General features: G+C 38.1%; 1 long non-coding RNA gene across 1 annotated transcript in view; it reads right to left on the bottom strand.

The window, feature by feature from the left end:
- The window catches only part of LOC110743081, a 34632-nt gene extending 21604 nt beyond the window's left edge, over positions 1–13028 (bottom strand). The window contains exon 1 of the long non-coding RNA XR_002521583.2: positions 11170–13028. This is a non-coding gene — a long non-coding RNA (uncharacterized LOC110743081). The remainder of the gene's footprint in view (positions 1–11169) is intronic.
- Between the last annotated feature and the right edge of the window lie 951 nt (positions 13029–13979).

Raw genomic sequence — 13979 nt, 5'->3', positions numbered from 1 at the left:
GCCTTGTTAGTATGTGCGGGTATTAAAAAACAGAAATATCTATATGACACCTGAGAAAAGTGAAGCCCTCTGTGTTCTGTTGCCCACCTCAGATTTCACCCTTTCTCCTAGCCTCATATAAACTAAGAACAGAAAGGATCTTCCATCCATGCCTGCCCCGAGGGTACCATACGGGCAGAGTGCTGAATTCAGTGCAATGGAGTTAAGAAGAAAGTAAAAGATCAGATCTTTGTCCTGGTGATGTTGTATTCTAAGTGGATGAGAGAGAGAGAAAAAAAAAGTCATACAGAATTACATAGAAACATAAGTGAAAACTAGTTCCTAAGCACATAAGCTTCTCATCCACAGTAGTGTGTCTTCAAAGTACAGTTGGCTGGCACCAGTATCAGACTTACATGGAATCCTTGTTTAATATGCATGTGGCTGAGCCCCACGATCCCTGATGAATGAGTATCTGCATTTTTAATAAGTATTTCAGCCGATCTACAAACGCTAACGTTAGAAAACAACCTATCTACATCATCCCTTATCTTAAATAAGCATGCACAGTTTATGTACATCAGTGATCAACAAACTAAGAAGTATTATTTATCTATTTGGAAATATTCTACTCCCTCAACTTTAGGGAGGGATGATTCTTATTCTCTTATGCCTCATCCCTTTCATATTATTCTGTTCTCACACTGCTAACAAAGACATACCCAAGACTGAGTAATTTATAAAGGAAAGAGGTTGAATTAGTTCAGCATGATTTTAGAGGCCTCAGGAAACTTATAATCATGGTGGAAAGGGACGCAAATGTCCTTCTTCACATCGTGACAGCATGGAGAAGTGCAAAAGGGAAAAAGCCCCTTAGAAACCATCAGATCTTGTGAGAACTCACTCATTACCACGAGAACAGCATGGAGGTAACTGCCCCCATGATCCAATTACCTCCAACTGGATCCCCCCCATGACATGTGGGGATTATGAGAACTACAATTCAAGATGAGATTTGCGTGGGGACACAGCCAAACCATATCACCTTTCATAGGGCATTTAAACCTTTCAACATTATGAACCAAGGTTAACTGTGACAGATAAGAGAATCATACAAGTTATTGGTTTAAATGGTAAGAAATTTCAGTATTTCCCAGCATAGTAACCATGTTTGAAAGAAGATCCAACTTCTACAAAATGACTTCCATTTAGGAACAGCCTTTTCATTATGAAGTATCTATAGCTGCCAGTACTAAATCCATGGGCTATAAAGAGGGAAACGGGAATAAGACATAATCTCTGCCCTAAGGGGGCCATAGACTTTTTTTTTTATATTTCCTTATTTTTTAGTCAGAAGAAGGGGATAGAATTGGGGGAAGATGAGCCCACTACTAGAGGTGCTACAGAGACTCTGGAAGCTGAGTGGTAGAAAACCTCAAAATATTAAAATTAGGGAAGGTTTCAGAAAGGTTACCCCTGAGCAGATGCTGACATAAAGATAGGATGTTCCTCTCTAAGGCATCAAATGGAGGAAAGGAATTGCAGGCCAGGACTCCCATGCAGCAAAGCAGAGCAGCATGCCATGGGGGAAACACTAGTACCTGCCTTTCCTTTGAGGGCTCCCACCACCCAGCCTTCTTCATAAAACTTAGGTGATCTGACCAAATAGTCTTAACATATGTCAGACTTGCACTATTTATAAGTGCATAGGGATACTTTGCCTTCAAACATCAAAAAATTAAAATTAACCTAAATAATTTCATTTAAAATCAATTAGCATTTTCATTTACTCTGCCTGATAAAGAAAAAGCCTACATTTTCTTTACAAAAAGACATTTCAAGACATCCTGTACAAATTACTAAAACGAAAAATAACACAATATTGTAATTAGGTTAACTCTATTTCCTCAGTCCTCCCTCTGTCCACCTCCTTCCCAAATAGATCACTTTAGAAAAACTAGCAGTTATTCAAAACAAAATATGTTGGTGTATCTTGCAGTCAAATAATATGAATTGACAGGGCACAATAATGTGAGCCAACCTTGAACTGATAAATTTGCGCAGTAAAAAATGTAGCTTGAGCAGCTCTGTTGATCATTTGAAATGTTAATGGTAATATGCTTCTTTATTATTGAGATATTTATGACTAATGGTGTGATGTTATTTAAATTCACAACATTCATTAATTTCAGCTGTTTTTCATCATTAGGAAAAATAATTCAACAGAAACTTCAATATTTTTTAAGAGCAACATATGAAAAAACACCAGAGTGCCACCAATCACAGAAGGCCCCTTCCTCAGACTCGGTTCTGTCAAAACCAAGCCCTCCAAAGAAGACTTCCTCTGGGTAACTTCTGGGTTGCATTCAGATTTTTAAAGACTTAGAAAGAACTCTTCTAATTCCTCAAGTTAACTTGGTATCAGAACATGATTAGTCCTATTGTGGTTATGATTAGCAATATATAAAGGCCACATTTATGCCCCATGTAAAGGAGGTCAGATGACGAAAGTGATTTTTTTCCCTTGGGTTCATGGGTGACTCAAGACTATTGTAATGTTCACATTTTATAACAGGAAATAGAAAGTTAATTGATAGCTATTTAGAGCCATCAAAATCCTTTTTTAATAAACCTAGTAAGGCAATAAAGAATTACTTTGTGTAAGATTAGAAAGACCATAGGAAATCATTTATTAGGACTGATTTCCATATGGGTTGCTGAGCCAAAAGACGACTGGCGCTAATTGTTGACTTAAACTCAGTCACTGTAACTCCAAGTCGAAATGTTTCCTATGGTTTGAGATTGGCTTCAGCCTTTTACCTCCAAGAATGGAAGGACATGAAGGTTCCACAGGATATCTGCTCTATTTTTTCCTTTTTTTTTTCTGAAAAGATCTTAATGTTGTGTGAGGTCAGGGGTTTTATTTTTTCTCTGTTCTACATAATCCTGTCTTTATCCATGTTTATGGATATGGAAAGAGTTACATTTATAGCCATCCTTATCTAAAGCTCATTGACTTGTTGATTCAGAATAAGGTTAAAGAACACAGTTTTTGTTACCAGTTACTTCAGCAGTAAGTAATATACAAATACTAATTATAAACTATTGCCAATCTAATATATGATAGCAAATGACATAATCAGACTTCGGTTGCCTTGATATGTTAAAAAGAAGAGATCTCACTCTGTGATGATCAATTCATCAATGAATATCCTGTGTTTTACAGTCATGGTTATCTAATCTGAATAAAATATACACATTTGCAGAATCACGGTGATGTAAAAATGCAGTCACCAACTGCTGCCAATAAAGATGAACATCATTTGACTGATTGACAATAACAATAAAATACTTAAATGAAGATGCCTGAAACTGCAAGAAAAAAGAGGCAGGGAGGCATTAGCAGAATGCCCTGTGGAAGATAATTCATGATCAGATGTTCTTCATGGCTCTTATGAGAGATCATTGAGCTCAGCTCTGGGACATCTGGAACTGGATGGCTGACTTATTCCTGAATTTAAGTCAAGAGTATGTGAAGAAACAACCTGCTTCTAGTTCACAAGAAAACCTCTGAAATTTAGGAAAAACCAAAGAGAAAAAAAAACAGAGAGTGAGGGATAAGTGATGTCTGGAGTACCAAATTTGGCATCAGGAGAATGGTTGGAATAGATTGTAATCTCTTAGCAAAAGAGACCATTCTGATCAACTACTACTGCATTATAAACCACCCCAAGTTTAAAACTATTGTTTGTTAACATCTCCCATATTTCATAATCTTATGGGCTCGCCTGAGAAGTTCTTGCTTGGCGACTTTTGTAAAATTGTAGTCAGATGTTGGCTGGGACCACAGTCATCTCAAGTCTTGACTGGACTTGATGTTTATCCAGTCCAGCCACGGCTGGCCCCTGATGCTGGCTGTCAGTTGGGAGCTCAGTTGGAGCTTTCTACTGAGGTACCCTACACATGACCCTTCCATGTAGCTTAGGTTTTATATTATGAGGTAGCTGGGATTTTAGCAGGAGCATTCCAAAAAAGAGCTTCCAAAGAGATCCAGTGAAAAATGTAAGAAATTCTGTGACCTAGCCTTTGGAAATCATACTATCACTTCTGCCACACTATATTGGTCAAGCAAGTCACTAAATCCAGCTTAGATTCAAAGAAAGGGAAATGTGACTCTATCCCTTGATATTAGGAGCAACATGTGTACATAGAAAGGAAAGGAATTGATAGTAGTCATCTTTGGAGAGTCACATAGAGGTATTGTTTCTGTCTTGAACACATGAAACATAGTCTGTAGATCCTTCATGATGGATGTGAATTGTATGCACATTATGTGACCACAAATATTGGAACAAAGCAAAGGGAGCATTCAAATAAGATCATATTGCCCCTCCAATGAAAACTAATCAATGTTTCCATTATGCTGAGAATAAAGTTCAAATTTCTTACCATGGCCTGCAAAGCCCTTCATGGTTTGCTCCATTCCAACTTCCCTGACTTCTTGTCCTCCCGCTCTTTCCCTTGCTTACTTTGCTCTAGTCAGGCTACCTTTCTTGCTTTGCTTGCAACAATACAAGCTCATTGTGTTGTCAATTATGCTATTTCCTTCAGGAAAACTCTGCTCCCAGATCTTCCAACATCTAATTTCTGCACTTTATTAAAGTTTCTGTGCAAAAAGTCTCTCAGAAAGGGCATCCCTTAAGCGCACCCTCTTCAGTGATCACTCGCCTTATGCCACTAACTTGTCCTCATGTCTTCATGATCTGAGACTCCCTTGTTCATCTCTCTGTTTAGTTTTAGTGTCAGTTCCCCTTACCAGCCCATAAGCCCCACTGGAGCAGGGATCTGAGTCATCTGGCTCACTTCCATTCTTGCAGGACCAGGAACAGTACTGGTACATAGTGATATCCAGTCCATATTATTGAACTGATGATGGTGCCTGAGTTTTATTTTCAGTTGGTTATCAAAAGAAATGTCCTAAATATCCTTTAAAAATTATGTGAGCCTTATGTGTAATTCATTCAGCTTTCACTTCTACCTACGATTACCCAATACCTTTCAAAATTATTTTTTCCTATTTATTTTCTGGATCCCATATTTTTCCCCTGCTCATAATTTGGTGTTTGTTACCTTAAAATCTACATTATAATCTCACTAGACTACTTACATTTCCTTTGGAAATCTGGATTCTCTCTCTACTTTATAACTTTCTGGAATGCTGTTTCCTCCTTTATTCCTCCAGCTAAGTACCTTTTATCCCTGAACACTTGTTTCATGTATCTATTCATTTGGAAAGACTTACCCTAACAGTCACCTTCACTTTCCATTTCTGAATCCTTTTTGGATTCACTTTTTTGTTGTAAACTATGGTACAGTGAGGCAAGTGCAGCTGCTCTCTTCCACCTTTGAGTTCTTTGGCAACGAGAGCATCATCTTATTTGTTTCTCGAGTTCTTGTACCAGGTCTAGTGCTTCGCACACAGCATATACTCTAGGAGTACTTCTTGAACTGGATAGAATTAAATTGAAACAAAGGAAAGGAGGAAAACAACAGGGAATTGGACAGTGGTAGATAATGTCAAGAGACCAAGAAAACATTGGCTCCCTCTTCCTTTTATACACACTAATTTATTTTTACTCTGGCCCAATTATATGTGCTTTGTTAGAAATGTCACCATTGGTCAATATGTTAAGAAAATAAATTAAAACTTTAGAGTTATTTAGAAGGCAGGCATGAAATCAGGCATTTTCTACACTCCTTTTTTTGTCATACTCTGTACTCTTCCTTCTGTTCATTTGCATTTTCTTGCTCAGTGTATTGGGTGCAGGTGCAGAAAGTAGGCACCAGGGTATTCTATAGAATTCAATGTTATCTCTGATAAAAGAGGCTTTCTAGCTATGTATTTTTACAATTGTACATTTCCCTCCTTTTCATATCTACTTAGGTGCATCTACATTTATGAAATTATATCATTTGTGTGTAGTTTTGGGGGTGTCTTTCACAGGCATATAGAAATTGGATGTGATATCTATCTCAATACATGAAACTAAGTTATTGGCAATAGTTTTTTTTTTTTTTTTTTTACTTTAAAGGGAACATATTGATACCGCATTGCAAGAAATTAAATATGTAAATGAAATACTTTCCAAAACATTGCTAATGTGGGCTCCCCCCAACACTTTTTTTAAAAGAGTGAAAACAAAAGCAGTCTTCCAGCAAGCTAATTAAGGCTTATTTTTTTCATTGCACACAGCGAGCATTTAGAATTGCACCTAAACAATCTTCAGTTAAGCACAGTCATTTAACCCTCTTTAACTGTCCTAGTGTGCGGCCCCTTTGAAATGCCCCATAATCAAAGTTTTCCAGGTGGGAAAGACAGCATAAATAAAAAATGACAGGCTTAGCTCTTATACAATGCTTGCAACACTTGCAAGGATTTTCAGTTATTTCACAATGTGGATTGATGAGCAATTGTACGATAAGTTTTTCTGCAGTCTGAAAAATTTGGATCAGTTGATGGTGAGGGATGGTGGATGATTTAAGTTACTGGAAAGAAAAACAGACCTAATTAATAGTAGAATTTATGATTTTGTGGTAGCTTGGAAAACAAGGAGTTGTGCTTTCTGGTCCAAGATTTTCTATGAAGTGAAAGTGGCTACTTAAGAAATACACTTCAGTTCTTTGCATGTATATTTATGTTAGTGGAAAGAAAAACAGACCTAATTAATAGTAGAAATTATAACTTTGTGGTAGCTTAGAAAACATGGAATTGTGCTTTCTGGTCCAAGATTTTCTATGAAGTGAAAGTGGCTACTTAAGAAATACACTTCAGTCCTTTGCATGTATATTTCTTCATTGAAAAGATGGAACTGGTGTCAAGTTTTTAAATACTACAGTGGAAGAAGTTTTAATGTGTACTATAGATTACAGACTAAATCTTGCACTAATCCTTTCACTTTCATAAAGAGTACAGATACTCCCCCTCCAAATGCCCACTACTTCCATCAGTGCACGTCTATTAGAAGCCAAGACAGATGTACCACATTTAACTGCGCCTCAGCTGTATGGCTTACTCTGTAATCTAATGCCAGCTCCCATAAAATTCAAGCTGTAGCAAGTAACCTTGCAAAATATATCTGAGCAGTTTTGTCTCTTTGAGTTTATGAACAGAGGACAAGGTCATCGTCTAATTCAGCTTTTTATTTACCCAGGAAATGAGAGGATGCAATGTGAGGACTCCATATTCATTTAATAAATAAATAAATGGATAGATAACTTTGAGAGACTACATGGTATGAGTTAATTTTTGAATGTAGCAAACAAAAATATAATCAGTTAAGATCTAAAGTTACATGGAGAAGATCATCTAATTTCAGTCACCTGAATTTGTGACCAGAGGTCAACCTAAAATATACAAGAAACCAGAACGTGGGCATTTAGTATTTTAACATGCTCATTTAAAATGAACTCAGAAATTTTGTGATAGAGGTGCCAGATATTACCAGTTGTCATACTACATTGAGAAGAATGTTCAGACCAAATCTGTGCTTGGCAACAAAGAATAGCAAAATGTTGATGGGTAGAGGCATGTCTTTGAAATATCCGATCAGATTCAGATACTTTATTTTGAAAATCATGAGATGGAGACCACAGAGGCGGGGTCAGCTTTCTAAAGTCACATAGTAGTAGCCAGTTGTTATCAAGATTCCAATCAAGAGCTTAGTTCTCAAGACTCTAGAACGGCCCTAGTGGGGAGGAGTCTAATGAAAAGGATCCTGCTGAAATAAGGAAAAACCCTCATCCAATTCAGAAGTAACCAAGCCTCCCAACCTGACCCAAGTTTCTATCACTGTCAATGCCCATGGTTATCAAAGTTACAGGGGATGGAGGGTGACAAAAGTACTGGGGTAAAAGAGGAGGATCTACCCTAACAAGCCCGAGCTTCCCAACACCAATGAAGACTGCATTCAAAGGCACAGGAGTCAACAGAAGAGATGTCAGTGGCACCTCCAGACACCATTAAGTCTCCATGGGGCATTCTTCTTGGTGCTGCTATAGAACAGACCCAATTCCCAAATTCAATATATTTTGCTGCTCTAGTTCTAACTTCTACTCAGAAGCCTAGTTGCTCATAAACAAAGCAAAACAAAACTTATTTATATTTTCTATATGGACAATTTCACACATACCAAAAGTATGGAGTATAGTATGATAAAATCTCTTGTATCCATCCTCCAGTAAGACTTTTCTCAACGCTTGTATTCATCATGTCTGTGTCTCCCCAGCCCATTTCGTCATTTTGTCATGTGTGACTAATCCGCCAGCCTTAGCCTAGACTAACAAGCAACTCAGTTTCTCATCAGATTCAGGCACTTTATTTTTAAAATAAGATGGAGACTACAGAAGGAGAGCTTTCTAAAGTCACATAGCAGTTGTTACCAAGGTTCCAATCAAGAGCTCAATACTCAAGACCCTAGAAGGGACTAGTGCGGAGGAGTCTAATGAAAAAGATCCTGCTGAAATAAGAACTTGGTCTGATTTATCATAACCTTCCCAAGACTTGTATCTTGCCTCAACCCCAGCCCAACAGGCTATCATTTGTCCATTCACTCATTTTCCTCTTTCATTTATCAAACTTTCATTTAGCACTTACTAAGTACTCGAGTACTGTGCTTATTGTTAGAGATACAATAATTGATAGTTGTCAGCTGCCATCCTGACAGCTGGAGATAACGTGTGATCTAATACAGGTGTGCTCTAAGTACTACAAGGTCTTTGGAAGGAGACTGTGGGCCTTTTCCACTATAGCTAAAATAGTCGCAAGGCAGAACTAAATCCTAAATTCTAATGCACCCCTATAACATCAGTTATCTACTGGGAAGGTATTGCATTTCTATAACATTAGTTATCTACTGGGAAATAGCTTTTAATTAGATATATGTTATTTATTAGCCTAATATGCAATTAAGCCTGTATTTTGGATGAAATAATTTGTATGCCATTTGGGTGGCACTGCACATGAATGTACTACTCCCTCCAAAATCCGTTAGGTAATATGTCCTGACTAAAATGGAAATGAGGAGTAGTGCTAGGAAATGAAGATGTCACACTACTTCTAAGTAGTGAGAGTGATATTGCAGAGAAAACCATATGGTGAACCACTGAGAGATGTGAGTTCTAATATTGCCACAGCCTGTAATTAGATGGCGACATTGGGCCTGTACTTACTATTCTCTGGCCCCTAACTTTTCTATTGTAAAATATACAAGTTGCATTTAATAATCCCTAAGATTTCCCATATGTTGTATAACTATAATTTTCTCCAGTTTGATCTTAAGGAGAGTAAATGGCTGCCATCATGTTATGGCTAGGATTGCCTGTGTGGTGCAATCATTCCACCAGACTCCACTTTCTGGGGGCTGACACTAGAACATATAGGCCTTCCATAAAGCATGACCATGTTATTCCTCATAAATATATCATGCACTGTGACAGTCAAAATGCTGTTTCATACATCATCTCTTTCCACTTACAAAGCTTGCTGGATCAGGTATCAGTGTTCTCCCACTTTAAGAAGAGAAAAATTGAGACTACAACAGCTACCCAATAGCATTTGAAAGGCAATTGTCTTTTCAGCACTTTTCAAATGCCCACGTATAAATTACCTTTCTGAAATACAGTAGATACTTCCAATACCTTTACTTTCTTTTTTCTTTTTTAAACTTCTTGTTAGAGTTGATGTTAGAACAGGGTTAGTCAGAGTTATAGACATGTTTAGATGCATTTTATGCTATAGTGAAGGTACAGTCTGAAACAATTGCGTATACATAGTTTTTAAATCAAATTTTAAATATTCTTAGGGTATATTCAACGGAGACAACTTTTATACAGTAAATAATTGCACCTCATGGCACTCCCACCCCAATGATTTGTTTTGGAAACTTAAATTTTCCACTATAGTGTATACTAAAATAGAAGAATAACTGCATTGCAATGTGGCCCATATGGGCTTCCTAATGAGACCATCTCCTCTTCAATAACATCCTGCTGAATTTGGGGTTCAGAACCTAAAGCCACCTTGCTTTGTTCAACACATTCTCTCTGCGGTTGCACCTATTTGGAGACCCCATACTTCTTGGCTGTTGTGCTATTCTTACATAATTTTAAGTCAATTAAAATTATTAGTGCAGTTTTAATAGCCAGTGCTCCCTCAGGCCAGGTAACAAATGGTGCAATTTGAAGAAAATTGAATAAATAAAATAAGAAAGAGACAAATTAAATACTAGGCTAGGAAAAGAATGAGAAAAATATAGTCTGCTAGCAAAGCTATCTATATTAAAATACTAATACTAATAGGTGCTACTTGAAAAACTAGCCAGGACATAAGCCGGATGCGGTGGCTCAAGCCTGTAATCCCAGCACTTTGGGAGGCCGAGGCTGGCAGATCAAAAAGTCAGGAGATCGAGACCATCCTGGCTGACACAGCGAAGCCCCATCTCTACTAAAAATCCAAAAAAGTGGCTGGGCGTGGTGCCGGGTGCCTGTAGTCCCAACTACTCGGGAGGCTGAGGCCGGAGAATGGCGTGAACCTGGGAGGCGGAGCTTGCAGTGAGCCGAGATCACACCACTGCACTCCAGCCTGGGCACAGAGTGAGGCTCTGTCTCAAAAAACATAAAACAAACAACAACAAAAAAAAAAAAAAAAAAAAAGAAAAAGAAAAAAAAAGAAAAACTAGCCAGGACACAAGATAGAACCAGACTTAAAAATACACAAAACTGGTTATGACTGATAATGCTTTGATTTTGAAGACACTGAGCAACCCCCAGAGCCTCAACCCATCTCCACCAGCCTCGCTGGCATTTAAGAGGATGTGACTGATTTCTTTATTCCACACTAAATGTGCCCCTTGGGAGGGGCAATGCATTAACACTTTCTTTTATACTCATACCATTGTGGGTAGGATGTTTTCATTTATAAGTTTACCACTTTCATTTTATTTCTAAATAGGCAGTCATACCAAACTATCTGTAAATTCTTAAGGGGCTATACTATGATCTCTGCTTTCAGAAAGAAGTCAACATGAATATTAAGAAATGTACAATTTTACGACATGAAAGTAGGAAAGAAAAAAGATTAGGGTATTAAATTTATGCATATTTAAACAGATAAGAGGTTTTCCCAAATGCCACCTGAGCCACTTGCTGGCTTTTGGACCTTAGACAAGTTGCTCAGCTTCCATGAGCATCAGGCTCTTCATCTGAAAAACAGGGTTAATAGAAGAACCTACTTCAGAAATTTGTTGGGATGACTAAACAATATCGTATTTGCAAAGTATCTAACATAGAATCTGACATATAATAAACACAAAGTAAAAGTCAGCCATTATTATTTTATTCATAAATGGGGAGAATTTGCATCATTAAAAAATGTACAGAAGGGTGAGGCTGGAATTCCTGGAGGTAACATCAGCAATTTTCTATTTTTGCTAAGGTCTAGGTTGCTTTAGCACTCTGCTATTTATAAATCACAACAGACAGCATTTGATGAGAGCTTTCTTTATGGTTGGCATTGTTCTGCATTCTTGCTATAAGTTTCCTCACGTAATCCTTCCAGTGACCTCTGAATTAGATGCTATTATTGCATAACCATTTCACAGATAAGGAAACTGAGACATGGAAAAAGTAAATAACCTGCCCAAGATAATAGACCTGCACAGCTAACAAATGGTAAACCCAAGATTCAAACTCTAGACACAGCCTGGGTGTGGGTACCATGCCCTCTGCCACGGCACTATGTCACTGCTATTGTCAGCTGAAGCTCAAATGGCTGTTAGAGACATCAAATCCTGCTCCAGTTGCTGCATGAAGTCCTGCATTTGTGCAAAGTGAGTGTGGACTGAGGTCCCACTGAGGTGGGGGTCTGTAGGGATGTGTCCACTGAGAGAGGTGACTTTTCCTAATCCACTGGCTCAAAGGGGACAGTTTTCAAATTCTCACAAGAACCATGCCTGGGCCAAAGTAGCCCCGGGGTCTCAGTTACCCCTTCTTCACGTACTCTTCCAATGAAATCAGGCTCAGCAGCTTCCTCTACAGGCAGCGTTCTGTCCTCCAAGCAGGTGTGCCTGGGAAAAGATGAATCATCTGAAAACACTGGCCATGAGAATGGATGCCCTGGTCTCACTTGATCAAAAAAGACAAAGCTGTTAATGTACTGGAGCACTCTCACTGCGGAAATGAGTCACACCACAGAGCCTGGCTGCTGTGGCATCATATGGAAACTGTAGCAAAACTCAAGGGCCGCTCTGGAGTGAAGGAGAGCTTGGCTGATGGCCAGGAAAAGGTATGTAGGGTGCCAGACCCCTAATAAAAGAGGCTTCACAGTCAAGCCTCTTGCTATAACTGTCTCTCCCACTTTCTCTTTTTAAAATTCTTTTTCCTATTGTAAATATCCCATTAAATGAAGACTATTGTCTCTCCTTTCACATAAGAGACCCATTCAGAGCCATTAGCAGTAATGAAAGGGAAAAGCACACACAATCAAAAGGATGAGGGGTGTGGTGTGTTCCACCAAGAGGGGAAGCAGGAGGTGGAAAAGGGTTGGGGTTGGGCTGAGTAAGGAAGAGCCCTGTGTGTCAAGCTGGCCTGGCCTCTTGGAAAATCCCATGTGGAACCTCCCCATGGATAATGCTGGTTACAAGGAAAAGGGGAGGCATAAAAAGGGAAGAGAAATGGAGCGAGCTGTGCTTGTGGCTTCTAATACTTTTGGGAGTCAGAAAAATAGGTAGGATGCTGATCCATGCAAACAGAAGAGTGGATCTGATAACCAAAAGAACATAGTTTCCATAGCCTTCAATTAGATTTAATTCCAATTAATCTTAGCTTTCCTGGGCATCATTAGAATGAGTTTCTCTGACATTATGCAAGGTAGACATTTTATAAGACAGAAAGTCAGTTGCTTTTTTTAAAAAAGACACTTTTTTTAAGGCTAGTGAGAAAATTAAAAGTTATTTTAGAAATAGGAAATAGATTTTTGACAACGCTATTGATTTTTATTCTTTTGCTTTTTTATAATCAGGCATCAAGACCAGATTAGCCAACCACAAAATTTTTCTCATTAATTCTTAAAACATAGGTGATACATCTGTTTTGCAGGACAGTAAAGAATGACAGAGATGATAGGGTATATTGGTTAAAAGAGAAGGCTGTGCAACAAGACTATATGGATCTGAATCACATGTATTATTTCCTAATATGTAACCTTGGACAACTTACTCAATGTCTCTGGACCCCAATTTCTCATCTGTAACTTGGAGAAATAGAAAATACTACAGAAAGTTGTTGTCTGGATTAAATGGTTTAGTTTCAGTGAAGCACTTGAAAAAATACTTGGCATGTTATAAATGCTCCATAAATGTTTGCTGTTACTATTAACCAATGACAAATAGAAGTCCAGCACGTCCCCATACATTTTCACATAAGAGTAGATAACACACACAATGGTTCTTACCATGAGTTTACTCTCTTTGACCTATGAAATGTGACTGCTTAAGATTTTGTTCAGAACAAAATGCAAATCACACTTGGATCTTCTCTATGACTTTGAAGCATTTAAATGTAGCTCATCACCTAGGTTGGATACAGGAATGCCAGCAATGAAATCTCTATTTACTCCTTGTTGTTTAGCGAGTGTTACAAGGATGCATGGAATCAGGGTGGTCATCTCAAACCCTATATTTGGGAAGTTTTGGTAGTTTGGGCAATGACTTTGCAAGCGAGGGCAAATGAGTCCTAAGAAAATGTCTTTGAATCGTGCTCATACTGTCATTCTCTGCTGCCCCCAAATCACCAAGCAAAGTTAAAAGACTATTCCTTCTTGATAACCCTGAGATTATATATTATACTTTGGTGACATTTTCCCTTGAAAGCTATCTCTTCGTATATTTTAATATAATTTTCCTGTGTACAAAGTTTCACTAGGCCGTATGTGAACCACATTAGTA

The sequence above is a fragment of the Papio anubis genome, chromosome 6 (assembly GCF_008728515.1).
Source record: "Papio anubis isolate 15944 chromosome 6, Panubis1.0, whole genome shotgun sequence".
NCBI lineage: Eukaryota > Metazoa > Chordata > Mammalia > Primates > Cercopithecidae > Papio > Papio anubis.
The sequence above is the reverse complement of the archived record's forward strand: the minus strand, read 5'-3'. Positions and strand labels throughout refer to the sequence as shown.